This window comes from Heterocephalus glaber, unplaced genomic scaffold (genome assembly GCF_053883595.1).
Source record: "Heterocephalus glaber isolate CG9 unplaced genomic scaffold, H.glaber_assembly_v1.0 deba00001465, whole genome shotgun sequence".
Classification (NCBI taxonomy): Eukaryota; Metazoa; Chordata; class Mammalia; order Rodentia; family Bathyergidae; genus Heterocephalus; species Heterocephalus glaber.
In genome coordinates, this window is record NW_028258312.1 from 21,497,849 (window position 1) to 21,516,714 (window position 18,866).

An 18,866-nucleotide genomic window follows, 5' to 3' on the forward strand; every position below is an offset into this window, starting at 1 on the left:
TCAATATTCAAAACAATATCTTATTGGCTTCTAATTACTACAGAATTTAGAGTTATTTTGCCTCTCATTTCTAGTATTAGTAAATTGTGCTATTTTTATCCTCCTTGGACAACTGTGCAGCAGTCATTTTATGACCCTTCAAAAATGACTTGATTTTGTTTATTCAGGCTAGTATGCATTCGTTATTGATATTATTCATTTCTTCTCTTATCATTATTTCCTATTATTAAGGTCCTCTGTGTTTATTTTTATATATTTTTTCTTAATTTCATATTGCATATGGGTGTATGCATTCTTACATTTTTGTATCACTGATTTTCAACTTTTAAAGAAAATGTTTTTATTATATGTTTTTAAAGGTTATAGTTTTCTGATTAAGTATAGCTTTAGCTTTATCCTACAAGTTTATTATCTCATATTTGATTATATTTCTCTCTAGAATGTTTTCTAATTCCCTTCATAATATACAGTGTTCGGTAATCATATGATCATTAAGAAGATATTTCCAAATATTGAAAACATTCTAACTTCTTATTACTTTTAATCTTAATTTCTCTAAAACAAAAGAGGATATTTGAATTAATTCTTATAAATTTTGATAAGCTTATATAATATTCTGGCATATTATGAATTTTCAGAAAAATGATGTACGGTTGTAGTATATGTGTTGCTGGCCATATCATTCTACAAATATGAATTAGGTCAGATTAGTTGAAAATGTCCAGGAGTTTTTTATGCCTTCTGACATTTTTGTCCTGTTCTGTTAGCATTGAAAGAAATATGAAAGTTTTACAACTTCATTATAGATATTTTGTATTTTTTAAGCTCTGATAATGTTTTGCTTTGTGCAATTTAAGCTATATTATTAAGTACATATATTTAGAGTAGTTATACTTGATTGATAAATCATTCTCTTCATCATTAAGTCATTACCATTTTAAAATTTGGCAATATTTCTCAATCTATTATTTCTGCCATTAGCACATCAGCAAGAATTTTCTTTTGGTTTGTCTTTTTTTCTATATTCATATTTCAATGCTTTTTCTTTCTTATATATATCTTGGCTACATCTCATTAAACATTGTATAATTGGGTTTTGTACTCTAATTCATTCTTAACATTTTTTCTTTTAAATGATGTTTATTTTATTTACATTTAATGTAATTATTGACATGTTTGCGTTTATATCCATAATCTCACTGTTTTTCATTTGTCCATCTATTATAAGCTCTTTTCTTTTTTTATTTAAATATAGATTAAGTAATTTTGATATTTTATGCCCTACTGACATATTGCTTATAGATTACTTTCACCATAGAATTAAATGTGTAAATTATTTATTGCTGTTGACTACAGATTTGTGCATGTAGTTTATTAAAGAATGTAATGAAATTAGATCACAATAACTATATATTTCCATTTAATATTTGCCTAATTTTTTCATTAATTTTATTTCTTTATATGGTTTGGAGCTGAGATAATACTAAAAGTATTTTTATAAAACCAATATCCATGTTTATTTACCCATACATTTAGATTCTGCATTACTTTTAATTGCTTCCTAAATTTTCATACTTTAATTCTGCATTATTTTCTTTCTGTTTGGAGATCTTCACTTGTTTTTTGGGGGTTTTGGGGGTTTTTTTTGGTTTTTTACCATGGGTTTTTCTGGTAAGAAATTCTCAAACTTTGCTTGGTATTATCTTTACTTTGATTTCATATTTTCAAGTATAGTTTCCATAGGTGTAGCATTCTAGTTGGCAGCTATTTTCTCTGAAGTCCTCACATGTGAACACTCTTTATCTTCTGGACTCTATTCTTTCTTTCTTTTTTTTTTTTAAAGTCAGGTGTTCATTTATTAAATACAAGTTTTGAACAAACAGCCCCCAGGCAAGTTTGACAAAAAGTAACCTTCCTGGAATGTTTCAAAAATACCATTTATATTGATCAAGTTTTATTTCAGTCAAGCTGTTTTTTTGCTCATTTTCTTTTTTAGGTTCTTTTCCTATTTAGCAGTTGGAGCATGTGCGTTAATTCCTTGCATGACAACAGTATATTATCAGCCTCTGGCTGGTAAAGGTCCCCAGTAGATTTACACTCTTCAATGGCTGCTTAGCAACCAGCATCAAATAAAGTAATGAAGCTTTTGTAGAGTGTGATATTGAACAGCAACTGGCACCTTCACCTGGACCATTAAAATACCTCTAAAGTTTCCTTCAGATTTCATATATTCACTGAAAACTATACAAAAAAAAAAAAACCCACAAATCTCTGCTTGGCAAAACCCACTTAAATAATTTCCCAGTTTATTATTAGCCTCTTTGTGAGATGTAAGCAATACTGGAGCTGATGAAAAAGTCTTCATTTTCCTATCATACTCCAGCCAGGTCAACACATAAAACCAGGTATGTCAGAAAGTCTACTGGGTTTTTTTTGTTTTTTGGGGTTTTTTTTGTATCAGGGATTGAACTCGGGGCCATGTACTTTCAAGGCAGGCGGCAGAACCACGGAGCTAAATCCCAGGCCCAGAAAATCTACTCTTAAAAAGATTTAGAGTTGCTGAGTTCCAGACAAAATACCTCTCTATGCTTCTAAATGCACATGTGCACCATGTACTGAGATGGAATGTTTTTAAGTCTCGTTTTTTGAGATGTTCCTAAGCTGCTTCACAGAAAGAAGGCACAGAGGACACTTGGTTTCTTAACAGTAGTGGCCTTAAGCTACACACTTGCTTTTGTGATGCATTTAAAAATATTCAGCAGCATGAATGTTGCCACTGCTATTCATAAAGTCTTAGGAAAAGAGCTTTATAAAAAAAACAAAAAACCAATAATGCTTGCCACAAGAGGCTTACAGTCTGAAGGCTAATCACACAAATGCAATACAGACACCAGAGGTAGCATAGAGGTTGTTAGCTAGAAAGCTTCTGGGAACAGCTGCTTTCTGAGGTTTTGTGCCCATTTTCTTCAAATTTTCTCCTGCAAATTTTCTTCCTTTTAGTGGACTCCATTATTTCTATGAGGACGTCAACTAGCTACTGTAGATGTTCTGGTGCTCCTATGAACCTTACATGTCCTTTTCTCTCCAAGATCTTTACCTATTTTGCTCTTTTTAATCTCCTTAAATCCTGGTTTCCTAAGCAACTGAAGTTTACTTCCTTCAGATTGACAAAGGATTCACCAGTTTTTCTATGTCTTAGATACACACAGACACACACAGACACACACACACACACACACACACACACACACACACACACCCCACGAGCAGTTCTTTCAGGGAAAAAAACATTTTTTTGTTTTTTTGACACAGGGTCTTGCTATGTAGTTCATGCTGGCCTCGAATTTGTGACATCCTCCTGCCTCAGCCTTCCAAGTGCTGGTATTACAGGTGTGCCACCATGCCTGGCAAAAAAAAAAAAAAATATATATATATATATATATATATATTCTTAAAGGCTATGTTATTTCCTTCTGGATTAATTGACTCTTAAACAATGGTTGTCTACATGGTTTCAAGTATCTTTATTTTTTTAATCTAAATTTCTAGTTGGATGGTTACAAATGCTTATTTCCATCATATTCTTGATACCTAAAGTTTTAAATTAACAATGTATTATAGAATGAAAAAAATTATTTTAATTTCTTGATATTGTTTTCAAGTTGAGGAACCAGATATCAGTGTGAGATGATACAAAGTCAACTGTGAATTGTAATTTCTTGCTACTTAACAAATTTTAGGATCCCGTTAAGGCTAGAAGAGTAAATATGCTAAGTACCTGCGGCTTAAGATAGCAAAGTTGTATTTTCCTTACCATGTAAATTCCACCCTCTGGATAACCGTCATCCAAGTGAATGGCTAGAATCTACTCACTCTGCATTGTGATGCTACTATGTATTCGTGGGAATTCCCAGGTCGGCCAAACAGGCTACCACAGGTGGGATCACTTAAGTTCACTTCAATTTCTCTGGATGTATAAATTAACATGTGTACTTTCAAGCTACTAATGAGAAGTAGGCGCATAATCCCAGGCTAACTGTAAGGACAGTGGAAAAATGTAAGGGTGCACAGAATGTTAGGAGAGGCTTGCTGTGTGCAGCAAATTCGTCACCTGTGATACATAGGCCTAGAACTGTAAAATGCGTTAGCTACATTGATCACATGCCTAAGAAATATTACAATAAGATTAGGGACTTTGCGAGCAGTAAAAATGCCAATGAATCAGAAATGTCAATGATTCTAATGAATCAGATAAAACATAATATATCTGCAAACACACTTATAGAAAATATTTTCAAGTCAAGGAAACTAAAAAGACCCTCAAATCCTTATTCTCTACCATGTTGATGCTAAAATTGTGGAAAGATATTTACAGTCTGATGCATCACTAACATTAGACTTCAAGAACATCAAATAATTCTTAGAAAAATCACTAATGCAGTATCTGGTTCATTTGCTTTTGTATCACTATTCTTTAATAAGCTAAAATTGGCAGTTTTAGTGTTTTTGTATAGAGAATATTGAGTGAGTAAAGATACAAACAGAAAATGACAAAGTTACTGGTAGTCTTCAAAATGATATTGAGAATAATAATTTAGAGAACTACAAGTCTATTAGAATACATTAAATATTTGAAAAGATCGTATAAAAGTAAATTCTTTTTTATTCAACTATATATGTCATGAGCTTCAGAAGTTAATAAGTACGAGGGAGCATACCATTCACTGAATGATACTGATACATATTTCAAAGGGGAAGGAAATTATGGTAATAAATGTATCATTCCTACACTACAATTACTTTGCACACAAATGAAGATAATCCTTACTCATTGGAAGATGGGGCTTTTAGCATGTGTTTTGAATTGATTTTCAATGTTGGTGATAATTTTTGAGTAATTTACTCATACTTACATTGACATAATCATTCCTTTATGAGGAAAATACTTATCCAACTCAACTCTTGACCTACAGAAGTTTCTTTTGTATTACAATAAAGCAACTTATGTATTTTTGGACAAAATGCATAAACTTTACAACATGAATATCATATTTTAGTTTAAATACATTTCATAAGACTAATGCTTCTGTTCCTACATTATAGGTGGCCATATTCTCATATTTTAGCAAAGGAATAGGGTTTATACTATTGTAAACTTTCTCCAAAGTCCTTCAATGAGTACACATTTAACCCATAAATAGGTCTTTCCTGAGAAACTCAAAATTTAGAGGTCATTTAACTTAAAAGTGTTCATTTTATTTTATTTTCTAAAGGTAAAAAATAATTTAATTGCAATCACATAATTTGATTGAAACAATATTACAAATGAAGGAGACATTACACCATGAGAAAACCTTTTAAATACTATATACAAATTGATTATTGACAAAATATAGTTATGCATATGTGTGGAGATATATATATATTATCCATATACGTATTATACATATTCATATAAAACCAAGAGCAAGTATATTTGCTATTGAAATGGAGATGGCAAATATATATATAATATATATGCAAACTGGGATGTATATTTATATATATATGAATAATTCTAAGAATTCAGGCTTACTAACAAAGTGATATTTGAATAATTATTTCTTTTCAAAGCTCCTGCTAAACTATTGGTATATGAGTGCAAGATTATGTTTCTTAACTCTTAAAATAAATTCACAAATGTTAAGGAAAAAGTAATATGAAACTTTCTTATACATTATTTTATGAAAACTGAAAATCTTTTTAGGACTCATGAGAATAAATCTCTTGTTAAGTATGAGATTGCCACCATAAAATGTAAGATGATCAGGGTCATAATTGAAAGGGCGTCATAAAAATTACATGCCATTTTTAATGCTATGATTTTGAATTCTTACATACCCCTACTCCCACAAAAACATAAAACTCAGTTGGTTCAGAATGTTCTACTATTTCTTAATTGTCACTCTGGTCACATTTCCCGCCCTTAATCCTATTCTTTGAATCTTTAAAAAAATCTGCTGAACACTAATTATTTAACCTTGCCTCCTACCTACTTTCCCTCTTTATTCTGAGGTTTCTTAAGGGCTATAATGAGCTGTCCCCACACAAACAGGCCAAATTAGTGGATAATTACTGCTGGGCCTGTGAATGTTCTCAGTCTTCCTTTCTTACAGTTTCACAACATTACCAGAATGGTCTGTCGCCTCCCTACCAATTAGGAACAATTACTACTTTATAACATTAGTTGTGGCAGGCTTATTATGTCTGAGGTTGTATAAAAATGAGATGGGGTAGGAGAGAGAGGCAGGCCACCGGGGTCATTGTCACATGAGGCACTTCAAAGGTTCATATTCATCTTTTTAACTTTATTTTTTTCTGAATTACAGTTACAAAGATTTATATTAACTCTATTAGGTGAAAATAGATATCATATATATCCAAGGTGGTGTTTTCCTCTTTTCACACCAGATAGTAGCTCATTTTGGTGACTTCAGTTTTTAAAATATAGGAGATGGCTTGAGTCTTGGAAGGGAACAGAAAGTATAATAATTATTGTTGTTGTTTGGCTTCATAGAAGAGACATTTTTAGTAGAGATTTTATTACTGGCACCTAAGTTTAGTTTCCTCTATTATGTCTAAGATATCTTTGAAAAAGAAGGTTGTGTGACCCAGAAGATCAACAAAATATTTTTTTCTAATCTGTTTTTAAATAGGAAAGTTAAAGTCAAGTTGAATATTGATAAAATATTCATAATGGAACATACATGAAGATAATTTTTCATTGCAGGGAGCATGGGAGACAAAAGACCCATCTATCATAGCTTATCTATTCTCTATTTTTCTATTGCAAATTTTACTATTTCTGTGAAGAAAGTTTTAAGGGTATGAATAATAGTTACGTGGCATGAGAAACCAAAATATCTCCAGAGCAGCACAAAAAGCTGCATGTGGTACTGTACATGGTTGTCTTTTTTTTTATTTTGGCAATATCCTGGGAAATCACTATTGTATGATGTACCTAGTGAATCTCAACTTCCTGTTGTGTTTGGTGGTTACCCAATATCAAAGTTCTTTTTGCTTGGACACAGAACAAAATCCTCAACCCTTCCCTTGGATAGTATCTTAATGATTCTAGCTCACTCATTCTTCAAAGAAATTAGCGTTTTCAAATGGAATGGGAAAGAAACTGTGTGTCTTTAATATTTGTTAGAAGCAAAGCAAGAACCTGTTTTAAGTACTACTGATAGGAAGCAAATTTCAGAAGAATTTGATAACCAACATTGATAGTGTGCTGGGAACCACGATGAGAAATATTATTATTTTTATGGAATAAGGACATTGCTGTTGTCAAATCTGGGGCTGTTATTTTGGCTGAGAGATGAGAATGGAGCATGAAATTGATGGAGTTATATAAAGATTAGATGGGGAAAAAAGTAGAAGCAGAGCTTATGAACTACATATGTGAAAATCTTGACAACTCAAAAGGTAAAAATGTTAAGGATAATAAAATAATTTTGCAGAATGAGGCTTTTGCATATTTAAAGGCAGATAAAGAAAAATGAATGATAGGAGGTGAAAGAATTGTAAAGGCATGAAATTTAAGGTATGTATATTCTTCCAAAATTAGAAGAAACACATATAATATTTTCATAATGGTTAAGAAGTAATATACAATGAAAGTAAAGAATAGAAATATATTGAGGCAAAGGGATGCACATTGAATGGGCTCATTGATTATGGTGAATTAGACACCAAAGAATGTGTTTTATTTAGAAAATTTCCAGGGGGGGAAATTGAACAAAAGATTTAGCTTTGATTGACAAGCAATATAAAAACATCAAATTCAATAGTAACACTGGTGGTCTGGAACTAATAGACAATTTAATTGTTCAATAATAACATAAAAAAACAGTATGTTCCTTATGATTCATAGCAAACAATTACTAGATTGATAGCATTTTCTGCTTTTTGATTATGTCTATGTGCATCAAATGTCCATAATCATGATATTACCTCTGTAGATACACCCAAAGCTGATTGATTCAAATATTCATTATGGAATAGTAAACAAATTGTATACTTTATGCCACATGCAATATTAATAATAGATACCATAAAATACAAATTTCAGCAATAAGAATAATAGAATAGATTTTATAATAAAAAAATGCACAACACATAGGTTTGGTGTCATGGTCAGTGTGATTCATTTGATGGTACAATAGTTGAACATATTTTATTACCAAAGGTCTGCATTACTAATAAGTAGCTTTTATATTATACATGAATTTTTGAGCTTAATTAAGAAAAATTAAATAATACAGAAGCTTCAGAATATGAGTAACATTGTTTTAATTTATGAAAAATATACTATAATACTTCTCTCTTATGACTTCCAGGTTCTTAAAGAGTCCAGATTTTCCTTTCCCTTAAGCATTTTGATCTTTTGCTAATTTCTCAATTTTAAAACATTTGTTTATGCCATTATCCCAAAGAAATAAAGTCTTATGCTCACACAAAAAAATGTGCATGAATGTGCATAGGGCTTTTATTCATAATATCCCAAAGTTGGAGAGTGACTCCGACATCCTTCCAGGTATGAATGATTGAATAAACCATACTGCATTCATTATCATAGAATACTCCTCGGCAATAAAAGGATGCCACCATTGATAGATCAGAAAACTTGGATGAATCTCAAGGGAATTATGCTAAATGAAAGAAATCCAATTTGAAATGGTTCACAACTATATTATTCCATTTATCTTACAAAATGGAAATGACAAAATTCTGGAGATAAAAAACAGGCTCCCAAGGATTGGGTAGGTAGGGAAAGATAAGGCTGTGCCTGTGAAATGATAGCACTCAAGTCCTTACTGTGTGTTATGGCTTATGTCTAGATGTCCCCTCAAAGCCTCATGCAGTCATAGGTGGGGTTTTCAAAGGTGGTTGTATCTGGAGTGTGTGATGCTGAGATCAAGGATGCAATACTAGGATTAAGGGTGTGAGTGCTACCCCTCCCCCAAGTGTGAGTAGCCTGGATAAAACATAAGGGACAGAAAGAGGTCTAGTGAGGTTGCTTGTTGCTTCTGCCTTCTTCCTGCCATGAACTATTTCTCTTCTGTGATGCCCATCTGCCATGCCACCTTGCCTTGCAGCCAACCAAGTATGAACTGAAACCTCTACAGTGAGCCAAAATAAGCCTTTCATCCTTTCACTTTGGGTGTCAGGTATTTTTTCTCAGCAACAACAAAAGTAACTAAGACGCTGTATTAGTCATCTTTCCCATCACTAGGCCACAACACTTGACATTCACGATATAAAGGAAGAGAGATTTAATTTGGCTTACAGTTGCAGGAGATTCAGTCCTTGGTCTCCAAGGCAGAAAGATCATTGTGGAAGCAGAGATGTTTAGCTCACAGTGACTGGAAAACAAAGTGGGTGAACAGTGTTAGAGAGGAAAGGGCCAGAGACCCGATATTGTATCCAAGGTCACACTTCCAGGGTCCACCAGACATACCCCAAAGTGTGCTTTACTGATCCGTGGGTGAGCCCCAAGCCAAAAGAGTTGAGACAATTTAGGTTAGATGTGACATTTACCATAGGAGTAGCCATACAAATCCCGGATAAAATTGTAAAGAACCAAATCCACACACAAACACACATGGGCTGATATATGAATAACACCAGTAGATTTCATCATTATCAGTTTTCTCGTTTGTTTTTGTTTTTGTTTTTTTGGTACCAGGTATTAAACTCAGGACCTTGAATTTGCCAGGTAAGTGTGGCACCAATGATCTACATCCAAAGCCTTCTAGTTTTAATATTGTACTATTATATAAAGTATTACAACAGAATGGAAAGTAGAATTTTTCTGCAACATTTCTTATGACTGTATTTATATCTTAAAATTATCTTTAAAATTAAAGGTACTATTCATATTCAAGGTAGGAAGAGATCTAGTTAAGAGACTTGGTAAGAGTAATGAAGGAAATGTTACTTAAGTAAGTCTTGGAGATTGAATAAGATGATCTATATAGATGAGGGAGATACCAATTACAAAATATTCAAGTTAAAGAAGAATATAGGCCAAAAGTTGCATTCAAATATTATTGATTACTTTTAAAGCTTTCAGTGAGAATTAACATAAAACTCTTGTATAGGATGTTGGAAACACAAAGTAAGCAAATATTGATGTTCATGGAAATAGCAATTTGATAAAGTGCCTATTCATATAAAATGCATATTTCTCACCTGATACAATAAGTTAATTTCACAACTACATGTAAACTTTTCACTGTGACTGCTATGGAGAATGATGGGAAAGGCACAATTTTAAAGGATTTACAATTAGATAGAGCGCTTTTGTTGTGTGCGAGAACCTAAGTTCTATTTCTAGTACTCCAAAATAAATAAGTAAATAAATAAGGTTATGTGTAAGAAGGTTATGTGTATGCTGCTGGCATACAACTTATACCAAAAACTATACTAAAATCTGTCCTAAATGCTAAGCAGTGAATGGCATAGTTGTTGCACAACATAGTTTCTATTGGATAAAAAGACACACAAAACACAAGTACGCACACAAGATAATGACTGAATGTGTTTGCAAGAGAAACTGAACTGGGTAATGAGCTCCAGGAATTGATAGTGGTGCTGAGGAGAGGGCTCAGTGAATCACCAAATAGCATAAGATAAAGTCTCTCAGATCAAGCTACCTTTCAACTAAAAATTGGAAAAAAGTGCATCCAGCATTGGAAGCAGCCATAGAAATACAGTTTAAGCCAGTGATGGCAAACCTTTTTGAGAGCTTTCAATGACAGAAACAGCCTGCTGCATTATGCGTGCTGTAGCTTCGCCACCACTGGTGTAGGCATTACTATTTTAGGCTCTTGAGTTTGCTTTAATTAAAACCCTGGCCTATAAGAAAAATATAAAACAGGCTTTTACACAGGTTAGTGAGCAAGCGGGAGAGGTATACAAGATGACTTTAGAGAGGAAGCAGTGGCAGGACATAAGGAGCATTCTTAATCATGGTATGAATGTGGTGTTTTAAGTAGGAAAAATAAAATATAGGTAGTTATATATTACTTTCTATCATCAAACATTGCTTTGGCTTTCTTAAGGAAATCGGATTTGGACAAAAGGCATAAGAGAGAAAAATTTAGGAGCTTAACTTGGTTCCCAGAAAGAAAAATTTTTTAAGATTAGGTAGTGTCAATGACGGTAGGCAGAAATAGAAAGGTCTAGACATATGAGTATTGTGGGCTGAATTGGAATGACAAAGGAGAATGATGAGTCGATGAGTCAGAGATATTCTTAAGATTCTGGCTAAAGAAATATGATGGAAATTTGTTTTCTAACATGGGGGAGGGTATAGAAGGGACCTGCTTTGAAGAGTTTGATCATGGACAAGTTGATAGATTAGAAGACAAAAGAGAAAAACAGAATAGGGCTTGCTAGAGTTCCAGCATAGACACGATAGGTTTGTAACATTGTCTAAAGAGAGAGTGTGAATCAAAGATCAAAAGAGACTCCCGGCAGAAGCTGTCTAGCACAGAGAAAGGAAACAGAGGGCAGAATCCTAAAAAGAAAAGCAAGGAAGTAAGAGGACAAGAGAAGCCTACAGAGAAAACAGAAGCCAAGTTCTGAAATAGTTCTGAAATATCAAGAAATACAGAAGGGATACAAAAATTTTTGTTGGATTTGGTAAAAATGTTACATTGACAAAATAATTTCAGCGTGATAAGAAAAACAGGTACAAAATTCCCAGAACTGAGGAGCCAATAGGAGACGAGGAAGTGGGCTATTTATTGCAAAGATGATCAGACAAATGGGGCAGTTTTAAGTACAAGAGATTCAGCATGTATCTTTAATTTTCAATAAGGGGCAAGATATAGTGATCCCGGAAGAGATAAAAAACAGCAAATACAAGATGAAGTTCAAGGCATAAGTGGAAAAATGATTGTTGTCTCTGATTTCAACAGGAACATATATCAGGTGTACTCAAGATCTATCTTTGGTACTTTTGATGAGTGCAGCTTACCAGTCAGAAGTTGAGTGAGATGGAAGCATTAGGAGCCAAAATAACTGAAAGAAGTTTTGAAATAGTCATGGCTCTGAGTAGGTAGGGACCTTATAAAAAAAACAAGAACCCCTGGGTAGGTCTTAGTGTCTATCTCACCCTTCAGGTGGATAAACACTCAATAAAATTTTATTCAGTCACAAAGTAGGAGGAATTTGAGGCAGTTTTTAAAAAATGGATGTATCCAGAGGCCAAAATGTAAAGTGGGAGAAGCCAGGCATAATCAGACAATTTTGTGATTTTATCTCAGCTATGGTCAGAGGGAAGATGTAAAACTTTGAGTTTAGGATAATGAAGATAAAAACAAAAGTAAAGAAAAAGCAAGTACTTACACCACATAATTGTAGCAATTCTGGAATCTAACTTTGTAAAATACAGATAGGAAATGAGGAATAGAGAAGTATAAAATTGTGAGGTCTAGGATTCAGAGACCTTAATGTGTCCTGGTGAGTTTATGTGTTATGAAAGCATAAGAGTTGGTGATCACAGATGATAGAAATAGAAAATTTGAAGGGCAGCAAATTATGCTGACAAATCTAAGAGATTTGGGAATAGAATGCCAGACATTTCTCCTTTCTTGCTGGAAGTGCTCAAGAATAAATATTGGATGAATTGGGATGGAATATCCTGAGATAGGTAGGAAGCTCATGGAAAGAGCTTATTCCTGACCCTCCATCTCTCTGCAGAAGGATGTCCTTCCAGCCTCTTCCCAGAGTGTCACGTGACCTGTGAGGATAACCCAGGCTGCCTGTCTATCAAGGTCCCAGAAGTACAAGCTGAGGATGCGCAGTGAAGACTGATCCAAGCAGCTTTCCCAGTCCTGGGGGACGGACTCACCATGAACCTTAGGATTCTGCTCACCTTTGGGTCCTCTCTGCAAGTGAAAAACCAGCTTCGGCCACCAGGTTGCGCAAGAAGGTGTTCTTTTGCAGTGGACTCAGACAAATTGGTAATGGGGGCAAGGTAAACCTATTTTCCCAGAGCCAATCTGAGGTATGAGTACAGGAAAAGATAATTGTAGGGTAAAACATCAAGGAGCCAAGGAGCCTGGGTGATATTTTATGTAAGCTGTCCTGTGCATTCCAGGAGGCTAGCAGCATCCCTGATTTCTTCTACTAGCTACAGGGAGAATCTTCCTAATTGTGATAAACAAAAATGTCTCCAAACACTGTCAATGTTTTCCGTGGGGAAAAACTGCTAAATTATAGTTTTGAAACAAATAACACTATAATTAAGATGTAGAAAATTCAAACACCTTGCCCAAAACTATGATTTTATATGAAATATGTACACAAAACCATTCTTCCTGCAGCTGAATGCTTTAAGGAATAGCAAATGTCTGCATAGAGGATCTAGTCAAAGCAACCATATGCAGCACTCTGGAGTTTAGTTCATATGATGGATTATGTAAGAAGACTGATGTTTTCTGTATCTTACACTATGTTTGGGTGCTGAATTGTGACCTCCCAACATTCATTAATCCTCAATATTCTGACTACAATTGCATTTATAATTGCATTAGTTCTTTAGGGAAGTACATAAGTTAAAATAAAATCATCAGAATGGGCCCTACTCCAATAGTATGTTGCTATAAAAGAAGAAACTTGAACACAGATATATGGAGGGAAGACCGTATGAAGACACAAGAAGAAGTTGGCCACATCCAGCCAAGGAGAGAATCCTCTGAGAAAAGCAACATGCCTGACACCTCGACCTCAGACTTCTACCCTTCAGATGTGACAAATGTGACAAAACACATTTCTGCAGCAGTAAGCCACTCAGCCTATGATACAAACTCACAAAACCTCCTTGCCCCTAAATGTCTGTCATTATTGACATCAAAAGTGGAAAATCTTAAGTGGGAGAGAGCTAGACTGGGGAAGGTCTGTAGCTAAGGGATCATGCACTTATGAGAAGGGGTTGATGATCATGAACAGAGAGAAGATTGCTGATGATGTCGGAGGCCAAATGGACAGTATTAACACTGAGAGCCTTGTTATTTTCTTCTACTAATACAAAGTCCCCCAGAACATAAATATTCAAAGAGGGAAAATGTTCTGATTGTTTGATATGCTTCCATGACCTGGTGAAATGGCAATCTGATACAGATACTAGATGTGGTAATGTAAAATATATAAACAATTTTTCTTTTCCACTTGGTTATGGTCTGAGATTTGGGGATGCGCTGGCTAGATGTTGAAGAGCAGGGCCATTTGAGAACTGAAAATCACAAGGGATGGCGAGCAACTGGGCCTTATTCCTGAGGTGCAAGGACAGAGTTTTAGGACAAAGTGTTCCCATCTTCTGAGTTCTGACTGTGGCATTTGAGGCCCAACTCCTAACCATGGGGGAGCAGAAGCCAGTTCTTCCTTTGTCATCTAGAACATAAACCCTATGGCCTCAGAACCATGGCTGATAGACTCCAAGGACCAGTTAGAACCTTGTGTACTTCCAGAATCTCAGGGACCATGATGAAGTCTTCATGCTGGGAATTCTCTGCCCATAAACGCTGTTTCAGTCCCATGTGTGCTGAGTCAGATCATGACCATTAATTAGTTGAAAGAATTGTACTTCCTACCCCATTACTGACAAGTATCTGAAGCACACCTGGGTGTGTTAATGAACTTTGGGAGCAGGGGACACCCCCAGTGTCACCTCTTCTGTGGGATCTGAATTCACAGGAGAGGCTGTGTACTCTGGTGAACACTCTTGGGTAAGTCTCAGGTTCCACTTGCCACTTGTTCTACTCATATTGATTTGATTTTAGTTTGTCCCTTAACTATTTCTGCTAAAGTCTAACACAAGATCCTACACAAAAAGATCTGTCTATAAGACATAGTTATCCTCTCAAAATATTCTCAAAGGGGAATGGCTTGGGACTGAAAGAATGTGGAATTTCTTCTGCTTTGGGGACAAGCATGGAAGTGTGGAAGAGGAATCCAAAGCAAATGTAGCTGGGACTTGGCATCATTTAATCCTATGCTGACACTTAAGGTCCACTTTGTAAAAAAGCAGTTCAGCAGGGCTGACCTCAGGCTACCAAAGTGTGGGACCATGCATCCCTAAGCAGCAGCCTTCACACGGGAAAGAGAATGGCTGGTTACCCCACTCACCTTCCTATGTGACTTGGAGCATGTGGTCGTAGAAGAATTTCATGCATTGAATAATGGAGGAGATAAATGAATTCTAACATAAATTGCGTGTTATAAATATTATTTCTTTCATCAAAATCTTAGGAAGTTGGCATTATTTTAGCTGGTATTATATTATTATTCTAAAGTTCCTTGGGAAGAAATGGAAACCTATAGGTATTAGGAACATGCCTGAATTTGCCAAGCAAATACATGTCAGGGTCAGGGTGTGAGTTTCACCTCTCTGATTCTAATTCCCTATTGTTTCTTTTTCAACAATTTTTATTAGCACATGACTGTAATGCATGAAGGTTGCATTCCTTGTGAGGAGTTGGTGCATGTACAGAACACATCTTAATTCTTTTTCACCCCCTTGCCCTCTCTTGGCCCCCTTCACTTTTGCAAAAGATTTATCTCAATTTTTTCCTATTATCTTTTGTTTATTTTTCTCTTTAATTTATTTATATTTTGGGTTTCTCATATAAGAGAAACCATGCCATATTTCATCTTCTGTGTAATAATTCCCATTCTTAACCCCAGTATTACACTGCCACCCAAGGAAATGACCCATAGATGCCTTCCACATCTGTCAAAGGGTGGTTAGATCTTAAATTCTCTTGCATCTCTACCACTAACATGCTCTCATTTTCCAGATTTACAAGCAATATTATTTCCATTTAAAACACCTGCAAAAGCATTATTTGTTGAGTTGCTGTATGTTGTCAGTAGAAAACTCCCACTTTTTTCTACAGGGAGTAGTGCGTGAAGAACTTTTATGCTAGTTGATGTTCATGATGAAGTATTTCATATAGTTTTATGTTTTTAATATATCACATTAAATCTCAGTAAAGTAATGGATAAAGAGAGGACAAATATATTTGTAACTGGACTAAATCCAATTCCCTTTTGTTCTAGGTCATACAAATACCTTAAAAAGAAAAAGAAATTATGATTGCTTTCAACTCATGAGGGGGGTCCAAAAATATTTTTAAGCATCTAAATTATTCATGTTAGTGATATAAGTGTTAGTGTTAAGTGTGATATCACTTAAGACTGAAATCAAATTTGCTAAAATTTGAAAAACTATAATTTAAAGAATTTTCAAATTTCCAACCGTATGAAAGCATTTTTTAAAATATTTATACCATTTTAGTAACACTTGTATTTTTAGGGCTCATTTTTAAAACCTAGAGCAAATATTTAGAATATCACAAATGATATCATTTTATTTGGCTTCACTGTTTTTACTAGTTCTTTTATATTCTTCTCTCACTGTATCTCAAATATTTTTAAGAGAGAAAATTATGAGTAGGGTATGGTGGCACCTGCCTATGATACCAGCACTCTGGGGGGCTGGGGCAGGAGCATCATAAGTTCAAGTCTCATCTGAGCAATTTAGCAACTTACTGAGAACTTGTCTCAAACTTTTAAAAGAAGAAAGGGCTGGAATTGTAGCTCAGTGCAAATTGTGAACACGGTAGGTTCAATCCAGAGAAACGGGGAGGGGGTACTGAAGTATATAGGTTCACAGACACTGAAATTGAACTTTGTCTTTATTATTCCAAATAATGACTGATTGATTGATTGACTGATTTTGATACAGGGTCTCTGTATGTAGTTCAGGCCATCCTTGAACTCACTATGGGGCTCAGGTTGGCCGCAAACTCACAGCAATCCTCCTGACTCAGCCTGTCAAGTGCTGGGATTACATGTGTGTGCCACTATGCTCGACTGATCAGCACTATTGAATTGGACATATATAAAGTTATATAGATAGATAGATAGATAGATACAAATCTATCTCTCTCTATGTATAAAACTATCACTTATTAAGTGAAATAAGGTTAACTATATTTCCATTTTGAAGCCACTTAACCCCTGTGCTCACACTCCTGTAAGAACAAAAGTCCTAGCCAAGTGGGGAAAGGCCCATGCCTGTAAGCGCAGCACTGGGGATGCTGGGGCAGGAGGATGGCAATGCGTTCCAAGTCAACCTGAGCTACACACTGAATTCAGCTTCAGCTGGGGACACATAGTGGGATCCTGTCTCAGAAAAACCAAAAACAAATTTTTTAAATCTTCTGGTGCCTTTTAATTACAAATAAGCAAACTTTCAAGTTCAGTAATGAGTTCATCTAGAACCAGAAGTGTTTTATATGTAACTGTCCAATAAAATAATTGTATATAGTTACTGAGCATGTGGACTCTACCTGGTGTATCTGAGAAACTGGATCTTCATTGTTGTTCAAATTAGTTATTCTTAATTTAGATTTAAATAGTTGGATATGACTGGTACTATTGTATTGGCTTAGGCCAGGCTAAGTATCAGAACCTCTGAACTTTAAAAAGTTGGACTCAAAGAAAGAAAAAGTAGAAGGGTGGTTGGAGGAGCTTCAGAGTGGAGAAAATGGAAACATGTTGATAAAAGGGACACGCTTTCGACTGAAGGTTGAATAAGTTCTGTGGATTTAATGTACAGTATCGAAGTTCACTTTGCCTGCAGGTAAGATAGTCCATGATCCCAGTGCATGATATACATACTATGTACACACACTGTATATGCATACATATATACAATGTATACTGTACAGACTAGACATAATGTAATACTATATATACATACTATATATTCATATATACTGTATACTGTACAGACTAGACATACTATGTTTTTTCATATATATATGTATCTTTTGTACTAAAAATTAGATAGCAAAAGAGATCAAAGCAATAAGGTAAAATGGACAATTATAACAGTTTACACATGAATGTTATCTCTTTATGAAAAGTCAAGACAATTACTGACATCTTCAGAATATGTAGATGACTGCAGAGTGTGAAATGTAAGAACAGGGGACTCATGTGCAGCACAGTAACTGTGGTTAACAATCCTGCATTGTTTATTTGAAATTTGACAAGAGTGATTTCAGTGTTTCCACCCACAGTGGTTAACTATGGGCAGTGGAGGGTGTGGTAGTTAATTTGACCTTTGTAGTCAGTACACAGTGTTTAGCAAGTCAACATATATTGAACAGCTCGAGGATACGCCACTTTCATTTGCCAGTTAAGTGTTTTTTTAATTAATAAAAGCCCCTTCTCTCCTTCCCTTGTGCCCTTTCAGCTGGTGGTGAGGAGGGAAATAGCGCAGCTCACTGGGACCCTGGCATGTGGCCACATTCATGTCCCTCACACACCACCCAAGAAATTCTTCATTGGTGAGGAGGGTAAGGTGGAGGCGGAGGAAGAGAACATGAGGAAGGACAGAGACCTTGTTACGTTTAATAGAGCGGCATCACCGGGACAGGGACCCCTGCTTACAGCAGGCCCTTTTGAGGGTGGCAGTAGGCATTGCCACCTCTCCTTGGAGAGCTACTGGGAAGCTTCACAGTGTGTTCCTGAGATGAGCAACACTGCGCCTTATCTTCCCAGACACCTGTGTTCCTTCTCTCTCCCTTTGGAATCCAGCGCTTGCTACTTGGTTTCTTTCTTTCTTTCTTTATGGTGGTGGCAGGTGGGTCATCTTGTATCTCCCTGCCATCTTCTTGCAGAGCACAACTTCATTGTGGCCTCAAAGAAACAGACACATGCGCTCTATACTCTCTCAGGTGCAGCTTAGCTCTGCCAAAAGCTGCCCAGGCCACGCTTCCATGGGCTCACTTTTGGTTTTG